Source organism: Bufo bufo, chromosome 8, assembly GCF_905171765.1.
Source record: "Bufo bufo chromosome 8, aBufBuf1.1, whole genome shotgun sequence".
NCBI classification, from domain to species: domain Eukaryota; kingdom Metazoa; phylum Chordata; class Amphibia; order Anura; family Bufonidae; genus Bufo; species Bufo bufo.
The window spans coordinates 213,571,460-213,587,762 of NC_053396.1; the positions used below are offsets into that span (position 1 = coordinate 213,571,460).

At 45.1% G+C, this 16,303-nt stretch overlaps 1 long non-coding RNA gene across 1 annotated transcript; it reads left to right on the forward strand.

The window, feature by feature from the left end:
- Positions 1 to 6,418: 6,418 nt before the first annotated feature.
- On the forward strand, positions 6,419 to 10,237 carry LOC120977287. The gene is made up of 3 exons (XR_005773865.1): positions 6,419 to 6,532; positions 6,863 to 6,869; positions 10,227 to 10,237. It is a non-coding gene; the product is annotated as an uncharacterized LOC120977287 (long non-coding RNA).
- Positions 10,238 to 16,303: the final 6,066 nt, after the last annotated feature.

A 16,303-nucleotide genomic window follows, 5' to 3' on the forward strand; every position in this document is an offset into this window, starting at 1 on the left:
TCATAGTTCCTTTCTGCAGTAGACAATTTCTTCGAAAAGAAAGCACACGGACGCCATTCACCAGGGGACGGGCCCTGAGATAGTACCGCTCCCACCCCGACCTCTGATGCGTCAACCTCTACAATAAAAGGAAGCGAGACATCTGGCTGTACGAGAATAGGGGCCGAGGTGAATCTCTCCTTCAGAGATGCAAAGGCAGTTTTGGCTGCATGTGACCATTTGGAAAAATCGGATCCCTTTCGGGTCATGTCCGTCAGTGGTTTGACCACCAAGGAATAGTTCTTTATAAACTTTCTATAAAATTTGGCAAACCCCAGGAAGCGTTGCAATGCCTTCAGGTTCTCAGGCAGATCCCAGTCTATAATCGCCCGGACTTTCTCTGGATCCATGCGGAAACCTGAATCTGACAACACATACCCCAGAAATGGCAGTTCTTTTACGGCGAACACACATTTTTCTAACTTAGCAAACAATTTGTTGGCCCTTAATATCTGCAGCACTTGTCTCACATGGATCTTATGTGTATCCAGATCCGGGGAATAGACCAGGATGTCATCAAGATATATCACAACAAATCTCCCGAAAGGGTGACTAAAAATATCGTTGACAAAATGTTGGAATACCGCAGGCGCATTAGTAAGACCAAATGGCATGACCAGATTTTCATAATGCCCTTCCGGAGTATTAAAAGCCATCTTCCACTCATCCCCCTCTTTGATGCGAACCAGGTTATAGGCTCCTCTGAGATCCATTTTGGAGAACCATTTAGCACCAGCAACCTGAAGAGGTTGAGGAAGAGGATAGGGATCTCGGATAGTTATCCGGTTTAATTCCCGGAAATCCAGGCAAGGACGTAGGCCCCCATCTCTCTTTCTAACGAAAAAGAACCCTGCAGCCACAGGTGAAGAAGAGGGTCTGATGTGTCCCTTAGCCAAACTCTCCGAAATATAATCTTTCATAGCCTTCCTCTCCGGGCTGGAAAGATTGTATAACCGGGTTTTAGGTAGTTTTGCCCCAGGTAATAGATTAATCGGGCAATCATATGGACGATGAGGTGGTAACCCCTGACAACCCTTCTCAGAGAACACATCCATAAAATCTGACAGAAAGTCAGGTAAAGATGTTACAGAGAGTGTAGAGCACCTACTACTCAAGCAGTTGTCCTTACAATGTTCACTCCACTCCACAATCTCCCCGGCCTGCCAATCCACCACTGGATTGTGAGTCACCAGCCAGGGAAGCCCCAATACCATAGGAGCCGGAAGACCGTCCAGGACATAACACGAGATATGCTCTTTATGGAGGTCCCCTACCTGCAGATGGATATTATGAATGATCTGAGTTAACTCTTTCTGAGTAAGAGGGGAGGAGTCGATGGCAAAAACAGGAATAGTTCTGCATATCGGTTCTGGAGTAAAACCCAGAGCCTGAGCAAACCGTGAATCCACCAAGTTGACCCCCGCCCCACTGTCCAAAAAGACGGAACAGATCTCAGTTTTATTGCCCGCCTCAACGGTAGCGGACAACAAAAACTGAGATATGCGTATGGAGGAAACGAATACGCCCAGACTGTTCTCCTCCGCACAATCTGGGGACTCTAGTTTTCCGGCGGCTCCTTTGTTTGTGGTCTCTTGGGTTCTGAGGGACAAACCTTTACAAAATGACCCCTCCCCCCACAACGATAACAAACCTCTGACCTACGGCGGAATTTAGGAGGATTCACCCGTCTAGTGGCGCCCCCTATTTGCATTGGTTCGACTGGACCATAACAGACCGATCCCTGCCCTATAGAGGCCTCCGTAAAATTTAATAGTCTCTCCCTGAGTCGTCTGTCGATTCTTATGGACAGAGACATAGCAGCCTCAAGAGACCCAGGGACCTCGTATACCGCCAGCGCGTCTTTTAATTTTTCAGACAACCCCTGGCAGAACTGACTCCTAAGGGCCGAGTCGTTCCATAACGTATCAGTAGCCCACCTACGGAATTCGGAACAATATAGTTCAGCAGACCGGTTCTCTTGCCGAAGTCTACGTAGCTTAGACTCAGCCAGTGAGACCCTGTCCGGGTCATCATATACGAGACCCAGGGCTTCAAAAAACTCCTCCACTGATCGTAAGGCCGGAGAGTCTGATGGTAGGGAGAAAGCCCAAGCCTGCGGATCTCCTTGCAGGAGAGAAATTACAATGCCCACACGTTGTTCCTCACCACCAGAGGATCTAGGGCGTAACCTGAAGAACAATTTGCAAGCTTCTCTGAAGGTTACAAATTGGTCTCTCCCTCCTGAGAACCTATCAGGTAAAGCCACTTTTGGCTCAGGAGTACCTTGGTTTCCCGTAGCAACGGTGGAACCCAAGGATTGCTGCTGCAGCACTGTTGCTTTTAATCCTGCCACTTCAAGGGATAACCCCTGTAATTGTTTCGCCAAAAGCGAAACCGGATCCATAGTGAAACAGACAAAATACAAAGCATTTTTTTTTTTAAAGGCCAGATATACTGTCACGACCGATATCCCAGCAGCAGTCGTGTCGCACCAGACGGAGGGGAAGGGGGACCCTTATCTACGGATGAGAAATAGAATGGCCACCCCTGACTAACCCTAAGCTGGCACCTGTCTGCCCTGATACCCTAGACGGGGTGTGAACCGGTGCGGCGAGCAGTATGTCTAAACCCTCAGTCGCCCTAACAACACTGGACTGGGGAAAGGCCGATGGGAGCGCTAGTCACCATCACTCACGTCTAGGAAAACAACAGGGGAAGACAGCAACAAACAAACAGCAGAGATAGACTTATCCAGTCACGAGCAGAGAAGGCGATCCCAAACACGACAGTCCACGCCGGACAAGAGCTCCACAGCAACACCATCAAACGATCTCCTTCCAAGGTCAGAGTAGCACTGGAAGTAAGGACTATATCTGGCAATGACTGCAAGTGAAACTGAAACTAATATAGTAGCTGGGAGTGGCAGACAGGACTCACCTTAGAAGGATGCCTACAAACTCCCAGTCAGGACAAAAAGGTTCACAAGGCAAAACCCAGATGACATACCCTGAACCACGGAGCAAACTCACAAGCTATCGCGAGTAGCAAGTCCCTGCAACCTTCTCCTCCCAGACCTGTCTGGATCAGTCACAGTCGTGACACATAGCAGAGGATCAGGCTTCACGTCACCCACCACTGGAACAGTCCATTGTCAGATATTTAGGCCCAGGCACCCAGGCAGAGGAGAGAGGTCCCATAGCAGAGATTCAGGCTTCATGTCAGCAGAGAATCAGTCTTCATGTCATAGCAGAGAATCAGGCTTCATGTCACCCACCACTGGAACAGGCCACTGTCAGATATTTCTAGGCCCCGGCACCCAGACAGAGAAGAGAGGTCCCATAACATAGAATCTGGCTTCATGTCAGCAGAGAATCAGTCTTCATGTCATAGCAGAGAATCATGCTTTACGTCAACCAACATTGGAACAGTCCATTGTCATATAATTTAGGCCCCGGCACCCAGACAGAGGAGAGAGGTCCCATAACATAGAATCTGGCTTCATGTCAGCAGAGAATCAGTCTTCATGTCATAGCAGAGAATCAGGCTTCATGTCACCCACCACTGGAACAGGCCACTGTCAGATATTTCTAGGCCCCGGCACCCAGACAGAGAAGAGAGGTCCCATAACATAGAATCTGGCTTCATGTCAGCAGAGAATCAATCTTCATGTCATAGCAGAGAATCATGCTTTACGTCACCCAACAATGGAACAGTCCATTGTCATATAATTTAGGCCCCGGCACCCAGACAGAGGAGAGAGGTCCCATAACATAGAATCTGGCTTCATGTCAGCGACTCAGCAGAGAATCAGTCTTCATGTCATAGCAGAGAATCAGGCTTCATGTCACCCACCACTGGAACAGGCCACTGTCAGATATTTTTAGGCCCCGGCACCCAGACAGAGGAGAGGTTCATTCAACTTTGGGTTGCCCCGCAATATAATGGTAAAATGAAAAAAAAAAAAAAAAGACTTGGATCTGCACAGTAGCGTGTGTGTGAAGTTATTGAGAATTACCCTATCAGCACCTTGAATCTAATATACCCTTTTAGGGATAGATTTAAAGTAGGCCTGATACAGCAGAAACCACTAATTTTGAGAATTGCAAAATTGGGAATTGTATTTCAACCCTGAACAAAAACTGTGCTTTGACGGACACTAAATAACTTGACCAGCTAAAGCAGTAATGACAGATTTGGATGAATATAAATTGGAGGCCTATTATTTAGGCGCTGGGTGACAGGTATACGTTTACACACAGAATTAGACTTGGAATTGCACTGTAGCGTGTGTGTGAAGTTATTGAGAATAACCCTTTCTGCACCTTGAATCCCTTTTAGGGATAGATTTAAAGTAGGCCTGATACAGCAGAAACCACTAATTTAGAGAATTGCAAAATTGGGAATTGTATTTCAACCCTGAACAAAAATATATCCTTTGCCAGACAGCAGACAGTATTACAATTGGCTAGCCACAGCTGAAACACCAGATTTAGGGTACTGCTATTTTGGCAATTGTATTTCACCCTTCAATAAAATAGCAAGCACAGCCAAGCCCCATATGTAGGATATAGCCAAAAAATAACCACACTATTGATGGTTAAATGCACTTGGTGTGACAGCTTGCCCCATATGTAGGATATAGCCAAAAAACAACCACACTATTGATGGTTAAATGCACTTGATGACAGCTTGACCCTAATGTAGGATATAGCCAAAAAATAACCACACTATTGATGGTTAAATGCACTTGGTGACAGGCTCAGCTTGCCCCTGATGTAGTATATAGCCAAAAATTAACCACACTATTGATGGTTAAATGCACTTGGTGACAGGCTCAGCTTGCCCCTGATGTAGTATATGGCCAAAAAATAACCACACTATTGATGGTTAAATGCACTTGATGACAGCTTGACCCTGATGTAGGATATAGCCAAAAAATAACCACACTATTGATGGTTAAATGCACTTGGTGGTAGCTTGTGCTGGCGCACCACAAGACACAAAATGGCCGCCGATCAACCCAGAAAAAAGTGAATGAAAAACGCTCTGGGCAGCCTAAAAACAGTGAGCAATTGAATAGAAGCAGTTCAATGATCCACAGCTGTAGATCGATCACTGAATGAAGTATTTTGGAGGAGTTAATCACTGCCTAATCTCGCCCTAACGTCGCAGCTGCAACCTCTCCCTACACTTGTAACAGCAGAGTGACGTGCAGCGCTACGTGACCCAAGCTTATATAGAGGCTGGGTCACATGCTGCACTGGCCAATCACAGCCATGCCAATAGTAGGCAAGGCTGTGATGGCCTCTTGGGGCAAGTAGTATGACGCTTGTTGATTGGCTGCTTTGCAGCCTTTCAAAAAGCGCCAAGAAAGCGCCGAACACCGAACCCGAACCCAGACTTTTACGAAAATGTTCGGGTTCGGGTCCGTGTCACGGACACCCCAAAATTCGGTACGAACCCGAACTATACAGTTCGGGTTCGCTCATCCCTATTTAAGACGCATAAAAATGGCCCCTGATTAAAATACATATTTTTTTCTGGGAATTTTTGCCGATGACCCCCCTCTGGTATGTCACTGTCCATTTTGTGGGACTATTTGTGCACTCCTAGTAAGTGTTTGCTGGCTACAAATATGACCTAAAGGTTTTTCAGGTTCGCCTGCCATTAAAGTGAATTGGGCCCGCCGCGAACGCGCGGTTTGCGAACATTTGATCATGTTCGCGAATCGTTCCGGCCGATGTTCGTCTATCACTAGTTGTCACTACAGTGACATTGTCCTAGAAGAAAATTTGCCGCAGATTCATGTCGGAGCTGTGCAATAATTCTGGACCAAGAATTTATATTAATAAAACTAATAATAAAAGTTACTGGAGCTGTCAGTGGCAAGAAGCAGAAATCGGGTCCTTGAAGTTGCTATAATACAATGCACAGCAGGCATCATCCAAAAACTCCTTAATGAGGCTTAAGACTCCTTTATTCCCCATGGGAGAGCAATTTTGTCACTGAGTCTATTGCGAGGGCAACGTCAAACACTGTACATTATATTGATTGAATGATATTTGGAAATTGCATGCACATGTTATCTGGATTGCTATTTTCACACGTCAGCCATTTCCTAAATGCTAAGCAGCCAATTAATTGGAGATTTTAGAGTTGGCGGCCTCGAAAGTTTTCAGTTATAAATCTAGTGGATTTCGGCTTTGTGAAGAGACCAATAAAGCCAATAAAAAAATAAAAGCTTCTGTAATAGATGTTACTGTTAAAATTCCCAGGGAAGACAACTGAGAATTGTAGCTCTCCTGGACAGCGTCGCTAACAGTTACTAGTACTACATTGTGGTATTTTAGTGTTTAGACTTATGTATCATATTAGTAGGGGAGTCTGGGTATTTATAAAGTTTTTAAATTTGCATCACTTGGCCTTTCCTAACGATGATTGTGAACAAGCCCTAACCCTAACAGGCTATTTAAGGTCTGAGACCTCAGTCAAAGTTTCCTTTTTTTCACTCTAAAATAAGACAAACAATATACTGATATGGCGTGAAATGTTGAAAGGTGCTTTATCTAGAGTTGAGCGAATCGAATCCCACGAAGTGGAATTCGATCCGAAATTCAGGAAGCGCCGTATTCTTGCACATGTACGAGTACGACGCATGTCAGTGCCGGCATGTTGTTCCTTCCCTGTGCTGGCATCAGCCTCAGGGAACAAACTGCGCATGCGCTAGCTGTCATGCGCGAGATTACGGCGCTTCCATTGTGTGACGTCGAGTGAGCAAGGAGGGGATTTGGAGGATGCATGGCGGTGCTGGGCTCCTTCACAGTGGGTGTGTCTGGGGTCCTGAAACATTGGTAACTGCCCCTTGGGCTCCTTACTAGCCTCATTTGTATACATATAAAATAGTTTTTTTGACTGAATAAAAGCACTCGTAGCTATGGAACATTTATATTGCGGACGTGCTAGTGGTGGCCTCTTCTTCAGGCATGGTATCAAACAATATCAGATATTTTGTCTTATTCCATGTCACATAAACTGATAAGAGAGCAAGACATTTTAAAAAATTTGATTTGAATCCGATTTGGCCAAACTGTCCACCCAAATAAACTCAATTGGACGCAGATCTAAAGTGTCCCAATATTCTGAAAAAATTCTTTCAATTATTTAGAAAAATTTTGGTTGAATTTCTAAATGTTAGAATCGGTTAACTAATCTCTAGAGGAGACCGAAGTAGCCTCAAAAGGTTGTCATTAATCCAGTTAGCCATTGAAAGGTATCAGCAACTGAGGAATCCCAGTTTTTATCTTCTCTATCTAATGGCTAATATGCTACACAGATTTTCTTTCCTTTAACAGGTCCTTAGTTTACATTTTGATCAAATTGTGGAAGCTCACCTGAGTGAGGTCACCTTGTCGCGGCAGGTGGGCTCCCACTATTTGATCAGAATGTGCGCCAAGAACCTCAAACTTATACGCATTGGGGCATATTTATTAATACTGGTGATTTAGAGGTGCAGGCCTCTACATAACTTTGCTGCTTCCCTCAGCAGGATTTACTACAATCTAAAGGGAGCTGGTGTAAAACTGGCATGCAAAATGATGAATGAGATGGACCCGCCCTATTCCCTGCCCAGACCTTGCCCCCTATTTTAAAAAAAGTGGCATGAGCTGGGAAAAGTCACCGATTTTGTCGCAAAATGTCTTGCGACACAAATGTGGTGTATATCACGGCCAAATTGAGGCTACTTTCACACTAGCGTTTACATTTAGTGAGATCCATCCTTGAGATCCTTCCGTTTTGTCCCCATTCATTGTCAATGGAGACAAAACGTAACTGAACAGAACGCAATGCTCCAAAATGCTTTCAGTTCCGTTTGGTTGCGTTCTCATATCGGAGAGCAAACCGCAGCATGCTGCAGTTTCCTTTCCATCATGGGATGCGGAGCAAAACGGTTCTGGCATGACCCACAATGCAAGTCAATGGGGACACAATCTGACACAATAGAAAACAGATCCATCCTCCATTGACTTTCAATGGAGTTTATGCCGGATCCGTCTTGGCAATGTTAAAGATAATACAAACGGATCCTTTTATAACGGATGCAGACGGTTGTATTATCAGTAATGGAAGCGTTTTTGCTGAGCCCACACTAGTGTGAAAGTAGTCTTATAGGCGATTGTTTGGAAGGAAGCATTCCTTCCCAGCAATCGCCTGCTCGCCAGTGAGGAAGACCGCTGTTATTACATGCAGCTCCACAGTATGGGGAGAACTAATGGCTAATGCCATTGCTCGTCTCCATATTGAATCATTATTTGCCGGCAGCAGAGTGTGATTAGACAGTACAATGTGCCGCTGGCAAACAATGATTTTTTAGCCTGCTTAAAAATTGCGATTGCCGGATGAATAATAGTGATGAGCGGCAGGGGTCATATTCGAATTCGCGATATTTCGCGAATATTTTGTAGAATATTCGTCGAATATTCGCAAATTCAAATATTCGTTATATTCAACGATTTTTTTACTCGAAAAATCGGCAAGGTAATGATCGTGTAATATGCAAATTTTTGTAATGCAAATTTTTATTGCAAATTTTTCAACAACTATTAGACAAAGAAGATTATAGCACTATATTAGCTAAATTGCTCTATATTCTTTTTTTTTCTAATTATTCGTAATATTCGAAAACAAGAATATAAAGCAATATAGCGAATATTCGAAAAAAAACAAATATAGAGAAATTTAGCTAATATAGTGCTATAATCTTCTTTGTCTTATAGTTTTCGCATTACGAAAATTTGCAAACAACACTACTCCTAAAGTCAAATATACTGCAGCCTTCTCATTGGCCCACAAGCTAGAAGCAGGGAGGGATCATGTATACCGGTTAAAAAAAAAATTTGAATATTCAAAATTCCGAATATATATTACTATATTCGAAATATTCGCAAATTTTCAAAGTACCTATATTCGCGATAAAAATTCTAAATTCGAATATTCGTGATCAACACTAATGAACAAGCGTTTACCGGGTAGTCAGCAGCAATTTTACACAGGCAGATCATTGCTAACAGGCTAACTAGCGATGATCTGCCAGACAATCTCCAGGTCTAATACAGCTCTAAGGCTGGGTTCACACTTGAGCGCATTTTATATGCGCGTTTAACGCGCGTTTTTGTCGCGCGTTTTTATGCGTGTTTTTGCAATAGTAAACGCGCGTTTGTGTGATTGACTGTAGTGTCCTATGGCCACAAACGCGCGTCAAAACGCCCCAAAGAAGCTCAAGAACTTGTTTGAGCGTAGGGCGTTTTTCAGCGCGTTCAAACGCGCTGTAAAACGCTCAAGTGAGAACTAGGGCCATAGGGAAGCATTGGTTTTCATCTGTTGAGGGTTTTACAGTGCGTTTGAACGCGCTGTAAAACGCTCAAGTGTGAACCCAGCCTAAAGATTCTGCCCTGCCCCTCCCTCATGCTTTAAGCTATAGATCTCAATGTTCAAATTAGATCTTTTGTGTAAGCACAAGCCCACCATGAAACCAGTATATAGAGAACTGTTTTCCATTACACATAAGAACATGAATTTGGCAACTGATGCTCATAGGCAAAAGAAAAAGAGACAAAATAAATGAAAGAAACTTTGAAATACATCTTCCCTATCCCGACACACCTTAAGAAATTACCACCCCTTTATAATAACTAGAATGAGGGAACGTTTAAGCCAAGTCACAGAAAGACAACAGAACTTCAACAGATGGGACCTTGCATACCCTTCCTTTTGACTTGACAGATCCTAAGGCGGGTGGAGTGAGATCACCAGCTTTGAAGAAAAAGTAAATTTTTTGATACTCTGACATAAGATGATATGTGGACAACTTGTGCTTGTGATAGGAAATGCAGTCTGTATAGGGTTTTTCTAGAATGTTGGGCTATCATATGAAATTTTTATTGTGAAAAATTTGACTCCATAACCAAATTCAAGGTAAGGTATTGGTGGACACATCTGTATATATGTAGAAAGCACTGGGTCAGAACTTTGGAGATATGGAACCCAAGACCAGGCCTAAATCAAACCAGATGCTTATTTGAAATCAGACCCACAACCCAAAATTAACACAACCCAAAATTAATTCAGACAATACCACAAGACCAGACCATAAAATGAATTCAGATCCCAGATCAGACCTCAAAATAAAGTCAAACTCCTTATCAAACAACAAAAATTCACACTCTAGACCAGACCCCTCTACATACTGTATATACCATATCCAAGTTCCCTTCACTTCAGGGCACCATTGAACTCAATGCTCTTATAACCTGTGTACTGTGCCCCTTTCAGTGTATTGAGCACCAGGGCTTGATGTGACCGGGGTGCCTTTAGATACCCTAGGGTTTGAGGTCTGCCAGAACTAAGCTCAATATGACCCCTATAGCTACACCAGTGACTGCAGAATTTTGCAGCCATAGATGTGAATCTCTTGGCTATAGTGACGCGACCTTTAGATGCCTCTTATAACCAGCTTTGATCACCCATTCAGATCAAATCAATAATGATTAGCCAAGGCAAAGGAACATGTTTCTATGTTGTTCAACTTGACTCTTGGCACGTGTAGTGCAGCGCGATGCCAAGCACACCACTGACCATATGGTGCATGAGGTTTATCACTGCTATACGACCAAATGATTGTCAAGAACATTAAAAATAGCCATATGCTTTTAAGAAATATATCTAAATATGATATGAATGATATCATAACCATAAAACAACAGCAATATAAATTATGTAGAGTAAGAATGAAAGATGGAAGGATGGAAGGGAAAAAGGAAGGAAGGGAGGATCCATTGATTCTTGTTGCTGCTATATGTGAATATGATATGTATTTTAAGTTTTAGCAAATATTATAGCTTTTCATTCATAAATCCTTCCTTGGGGAGGACATATTAGAGACACATATCTTTCTTGTATCGTTCAGCAAGGTGTCTGTGCTTTATGGCAGATGAAATGAGTAGAAATGAATTTAAAATAAATCTTGTAGGCTAATACACTCTACAAGTCATTAAGTATGGGCAGGCAGTGAAGGGTCAATATGGAGGTAAGGCACAGGTTAGACAGCGGACCGTCAGAATCCAGTAAATGGGCAGAGGTTGTTACACAGGAAAGCAATAGAATACAGCACGCCTTCACAAGAAACAAGCAAGCTGAACAACCATAAAGGAAGGTGCCTTAAATACTCAAAGGTGCCCAGAAATGATTATAATAGGGCGTTTGGGTTGGCAGCCCCGGGCCCAATGTGAGAGAGGGGCCCTGTAATAATTGCCGGTTTACACATATCCCACCTACTTACTCCTGGGTAATATTGGCACTTAGAGAATTCACAAATATCCAGGGGTGTCAAACTCAAATTCATCGGGGGCCGCATCAGCAGTTTGGTCACCCTCAAAGGGCCTGAAAACTTACAGTTACTCGGCCCTTGGGGATCTCGGACGCCACTTCCACACTTTGGCCGGGGGCTCGGTGGAGCTGATGAGGTGTTTTATCCTAATGAGAAAGATTTCATAATAAGTATTTGGAGAAGAGCCCCTCTGTGTCAGTAATAACAGCCCCCAGTAATAAGAGCCCCTCTGTGCCAGTAATAACAGCCCCCAGTAATAAGAGCCCCTCTGTGCCAGTAATAACAGCCCCTCTGTGTCAGTAATAACAGCCCCCAGTAATAACAGCCCCTCTGTGTCAGTAATAACAGCCCCCAGTAATAACAGCCCCTCTGTGCCAGTAATAACAGCCCCAGTAATAACAGCCCCTCTGTGTCAGTAATAACAGCCCCCAGTAATAAGAGCCCCTCTGTGTCAGTAATAAGAGCCCCCAGTAATAACAGCCCCTCTGTGTCAGTAATAACAGCCCCCAGTAATAACAGCCCCTCTGTGTCAGTAATAACAGCCCCCAGTAATAACAGCCCCTCTGTGTCAGTAATAACAGCCCCCAGTAATAACAGCCCCTCTGTGCCAGTAATAACAGCCCCCAGTAATAAGAGCCCCTCTGTGCCAGTAATAACAGCCCCCAGTAATAAGAGCCCCTCTGTGTCAGTAATAACAGCCCCCAGTAATAAGAGCCCCTCTGTGCCAGTAATAACAGCCCCCAGTAATAAAAGCCCCTCTGTGCCAGTAATAACAGCCCCCAGTAATAAGAGCCCCTCTGTGCCAGTAATAACAGCCCCCAGTAATAAGAGCCCCTCTGTGCCAGTAATAACAGCCCCCAGTAATAAGAGCCCCTCTGTGTCAGTAATAACAGCCCCCAGTAATAACAGCCCCTCTGTGCCAGTAATAACAGCCCCCAGTAATAAGAGCCCCTCTGTGCCAGTAATAACAGCCCCCAATAATAAGAGCCCCTCTGTGCCAGTAATAACAGCCCCCAGTAATAAGAGCCCCTCTGTGCCAGTAATAACAGCCCCCAGTAATAAGAGCCCCTCTGTGCCAGTAATAACAGCCCCCAGTAATAAGAGCCCCTCTGTGCCAGTAATAACAGCCCCTCTGTGTCAGTAATAAAAGGCCCCAGTAATAACAGCCCCTCTGTGCCAGTAATAACAGCCCCCAGTAATAACAGCCCCTCTGTGTCAGTAATAACAGCCCCCAGTAATAAGAGCCCCTCTGTGCCAGTAATAACAGCCCCCAGTAATAAGATCCCCTCTGTGCCAGTAATAACAGCCCCCAGTAATAAGAGCCCCTCTGTGCCAGTAATAACAGCCCCCAGTAATAAGAGCCCCTCTGTGCCAGTAATAAGAGCCCCTCTGTGCCAGTAATAACAGCCCCCAGTAATAAGAGCCCCTCTGTGCCAGTAATAAGAGCCCCTCTGTGCCAGTAATAAGAGCCCCTCTGTGCCAGTAATAACAGCCCCCAGTAATAAGAGCCCCTCTGTGCCAGTAATAAGAGCCCCTCTGTGCCAGTAATAACAGCCCCCAGTAATAAGAGCCCCTCTGTGTCAGTAATAACAGCCTCCAGTAATAAGAGCCCCTCTGTGCCAGTAATAACAGCCCCCAGTAATAAGATCCCCTCTGTGCCAGTAATAAGAGCCCCTCTGTGCCAGTAATAACAGCCTCCAGTAATAAGAGCCCCTCTGTGCCAGTAATAACAGCCCCCAGTAATAAGATCCCCTCTGTGCCAGTAATAAGAGCCCCTCTGTGCCAGTAATAACAGCCCCCAGTAATAAGAGCCCCTCTGTGCCAGTAATAACAGCCCCCAGTAATAAGAGCCCCTCTGTGTCAGTAATAACAGCCCCCAGTAATAAGAGCCCCTCTGTGTCAGTAATAAGAGCCCCTCTATGTCAGTAATAACAGCCCCTCTGTGCCAGTAACAACAGCCCCCACCAGTAATAATAGCCCTCGCCAGTAATAACAGCCCCCCCTTTGCCAGTAATAACAGCCCCCCCTTTGCCAGTAATAACAGCCCCCCCTTTGCCAGTAATAACAGCCCCCCCTTTGCCAGTAATAACAGCCCCCCTTTGCCAGTAATAACAGCCCCCCCTTTGCCAGTAATAACAGCCCCCCCTTTGCCAGTAATAACAAACAGCCCCCCCTTTGCCAGTAATAACAGCCCCCGCCAGTAAAAGTATTGTACATAATAAAAAAAAAACTAAAAAAAACACATACTTACCTCCATGTCAGTGATGCGATGCAGGCCTCTTCTGGCCTGTGTCCCACGCTGTATGGCTCAGGCGGCGTGATGACATCATCGCGCCGCCTGCGCCGGCCTCTGATAGGCTGCAGGCACTAGGCCGGCAGCCTATCAGAGGAAGGGAAAGGGACACGCCTCTCCCTCCCCTACCGCAGCACAGGCAGGCATCTGAATCGCTGTCCTGAGGACGGCGATACAGATGACTGGAGATGAGCGCTTCCACAATGGAAGCGCTCATCTCCCTGTGCCCAGCCGCCGCCGCCAGCTCGCTCGCTGCGCGGGCCACATGACGAGTTCTGGCGGGCCTTGTGTTTGACACCCGTGATCTAGAATATAGTGCTATATCTTCGTAATCCCATGATCCCTCAATGCTTCTTGCTTGTTGGCCAATGAGAAGGCTGCAATATCTTTGACTTTAGGCGTAGTGTTGATCGCAAATTTTTATATCGCAAATTTTATCGCTAATTTTCCGATTGTCGATTTTTGCCAAATATTCGCAAAATATCGCGAATTTGAATATTGCCCCTACCGCTCATCACTTATAGAGAGAGCCCTGGGGGGAGGAGCCTGTTCCACTTACCTTTGCTTGTTTGCTCCCCAGCACTGCCAGACACAATCCTTCACAGCATTCCCAGGCCAGGTGAGAGGTCAGAAAGAAGCAGAAGTGCTCTGCATGATAAAGCAGAGCTGAGGGGAGCTGACAGGACAGGCTGTTTGCTATAGCAGAGTTACTGAACTTATAGCTGTTAGGGTCAGAGGCAGATTCCCACTTTACCTTGCGGTCCATAAAAGGGTGCTATCATTCAGAGCCCATCTGCATAGCAGGAGTCCCAGCTCCTACCATCACAAAGCCTTGCTACACCAAGAAGCCCCAAAAAAACAAAGCACCCTGCAACAAGTCACCGAAACCCAGCCTGCCCAAACCACCAACCAATACAGCCTGGCAAAGGGGGAAATCCAGAGGACGATACACAAGGGCAAAGAGGAGTATATCAGCATCTGGAGGAACAACACACAAACATCACAGAAGCTGACAGTATACCAGAGCCTGCAGAGGCAGTATAAACTGGCCCGTATATTGAGAAACTTCCCAATCCGAGAGACCGACAGATCCCTAGCCGGTACAGAGCACCCACAGCCTGCTCATCGAATCCAGGCGTCACCAACAGAGGTACATGCCCAGGAAGAGCAGACTGTGCCAGCAGTGCGACCAGGAGGCCATGAAGGATGTGGCTTGCAATGAGCAGGACACTGGGTCAGTGGGTCAGCTATGCAGTGGGTCAGGATATATGTGTAGTAGTTCGTGACGCCAATTGCAGCTTGCGCAGGTACTGTAGCAGGGCCGTTTAAGATGTAATAGCTGACGTACCAGGTGAGGAATGCCAGAGGGGGATAATGTCTCTGTATAGCAGATATGGTAGTGTCAACGGTGTCTCCTACCTTGGTACGGCTGGACTCCTGTATCCTGGCTCACTTGCAATAAAATTGAGTGTGGTTAGCAGGAGTAATTGAGGAATAATTGAGATCCAAACAGGCAATAGGATCCAACTTGTCTTTACTAAATGATTGGCAGCTTTGATCCGTACAGTTACAGCAATAGCCTTTGGTCCCAGCAGGTATTGGCAATATGTGGCAGGAATTTAAATCTATTCTGCTTCTTATTCATATGCCTAGGAGATCTGGCAGGTATCTGTCTTCTGCTCTGTCTGTAGTCTGCTTTGTTTGGGCCTGACTAGCTGAGGAGGTATTTGGCTTCGCTTGGTCTTTGTATCTGTACTCACAGGACTGCTCGCAGGGAATGGTGTTGTCTTCCTGGAGATCTATAGTGCTGTATATGGCTGCTTTCTTTGTCCACCAGCTAAGGTAGATTACTCAGGCTGGGAAGGGTGATCTTGGGCCTCAGCCGAGGCTTGGATCCTAGGTTGGGATCCCTGTTTCTGGGAGCTCCTACCAACACAGCCTTCCCCAAGGAGGGGGCTGGTACACACTAACTAGAACTTTCCTTCCTCCCCATGAGGCAGGATGTGGGAACATTCCACTCCTCCTCAAAGAGGGGGGAGCTAGGTTGGAATGAACTATTCCAATCTAGCAATACTAAACTGGCTAAGATCCTGTTACATACTGCTGCCACCTGCTGGTGTACATTGAAATTACAGCAAATATATAATACAGACCTGGAAATACATATCATGGCAATGCACAGTTAGATTACACTAGATGGAAATACACATATACACCTGACATTATTGTAGCAGGGATACAGAAGTTTAGTGACATACTTCCGGATGTTACATACCCGCTTACTTTAACCCCTTAAGGACTCAGCCCTATTTCACCTTCAGGACTTGGCCATTTTTTGCAAATCTGACCAGTGTCACTTTAAGTGGTGATAACTTTAAAACGCTTTGACTTATCCAGGCCATTCTGAGATTGTTTTTTCGTCACATATTGTACTTCATGACACTGGTAAAATGAAGTCCAAAAAATTATTTTGTTTGCATAAAAAAATACCTAATTTACCAAAAATTTGGAAAAATTTGCAAATTTCAAAGTTTCAGTTTCTCTACTTCTGTAATACATAGTAATACCCCCAAAAATTGTGATGACTT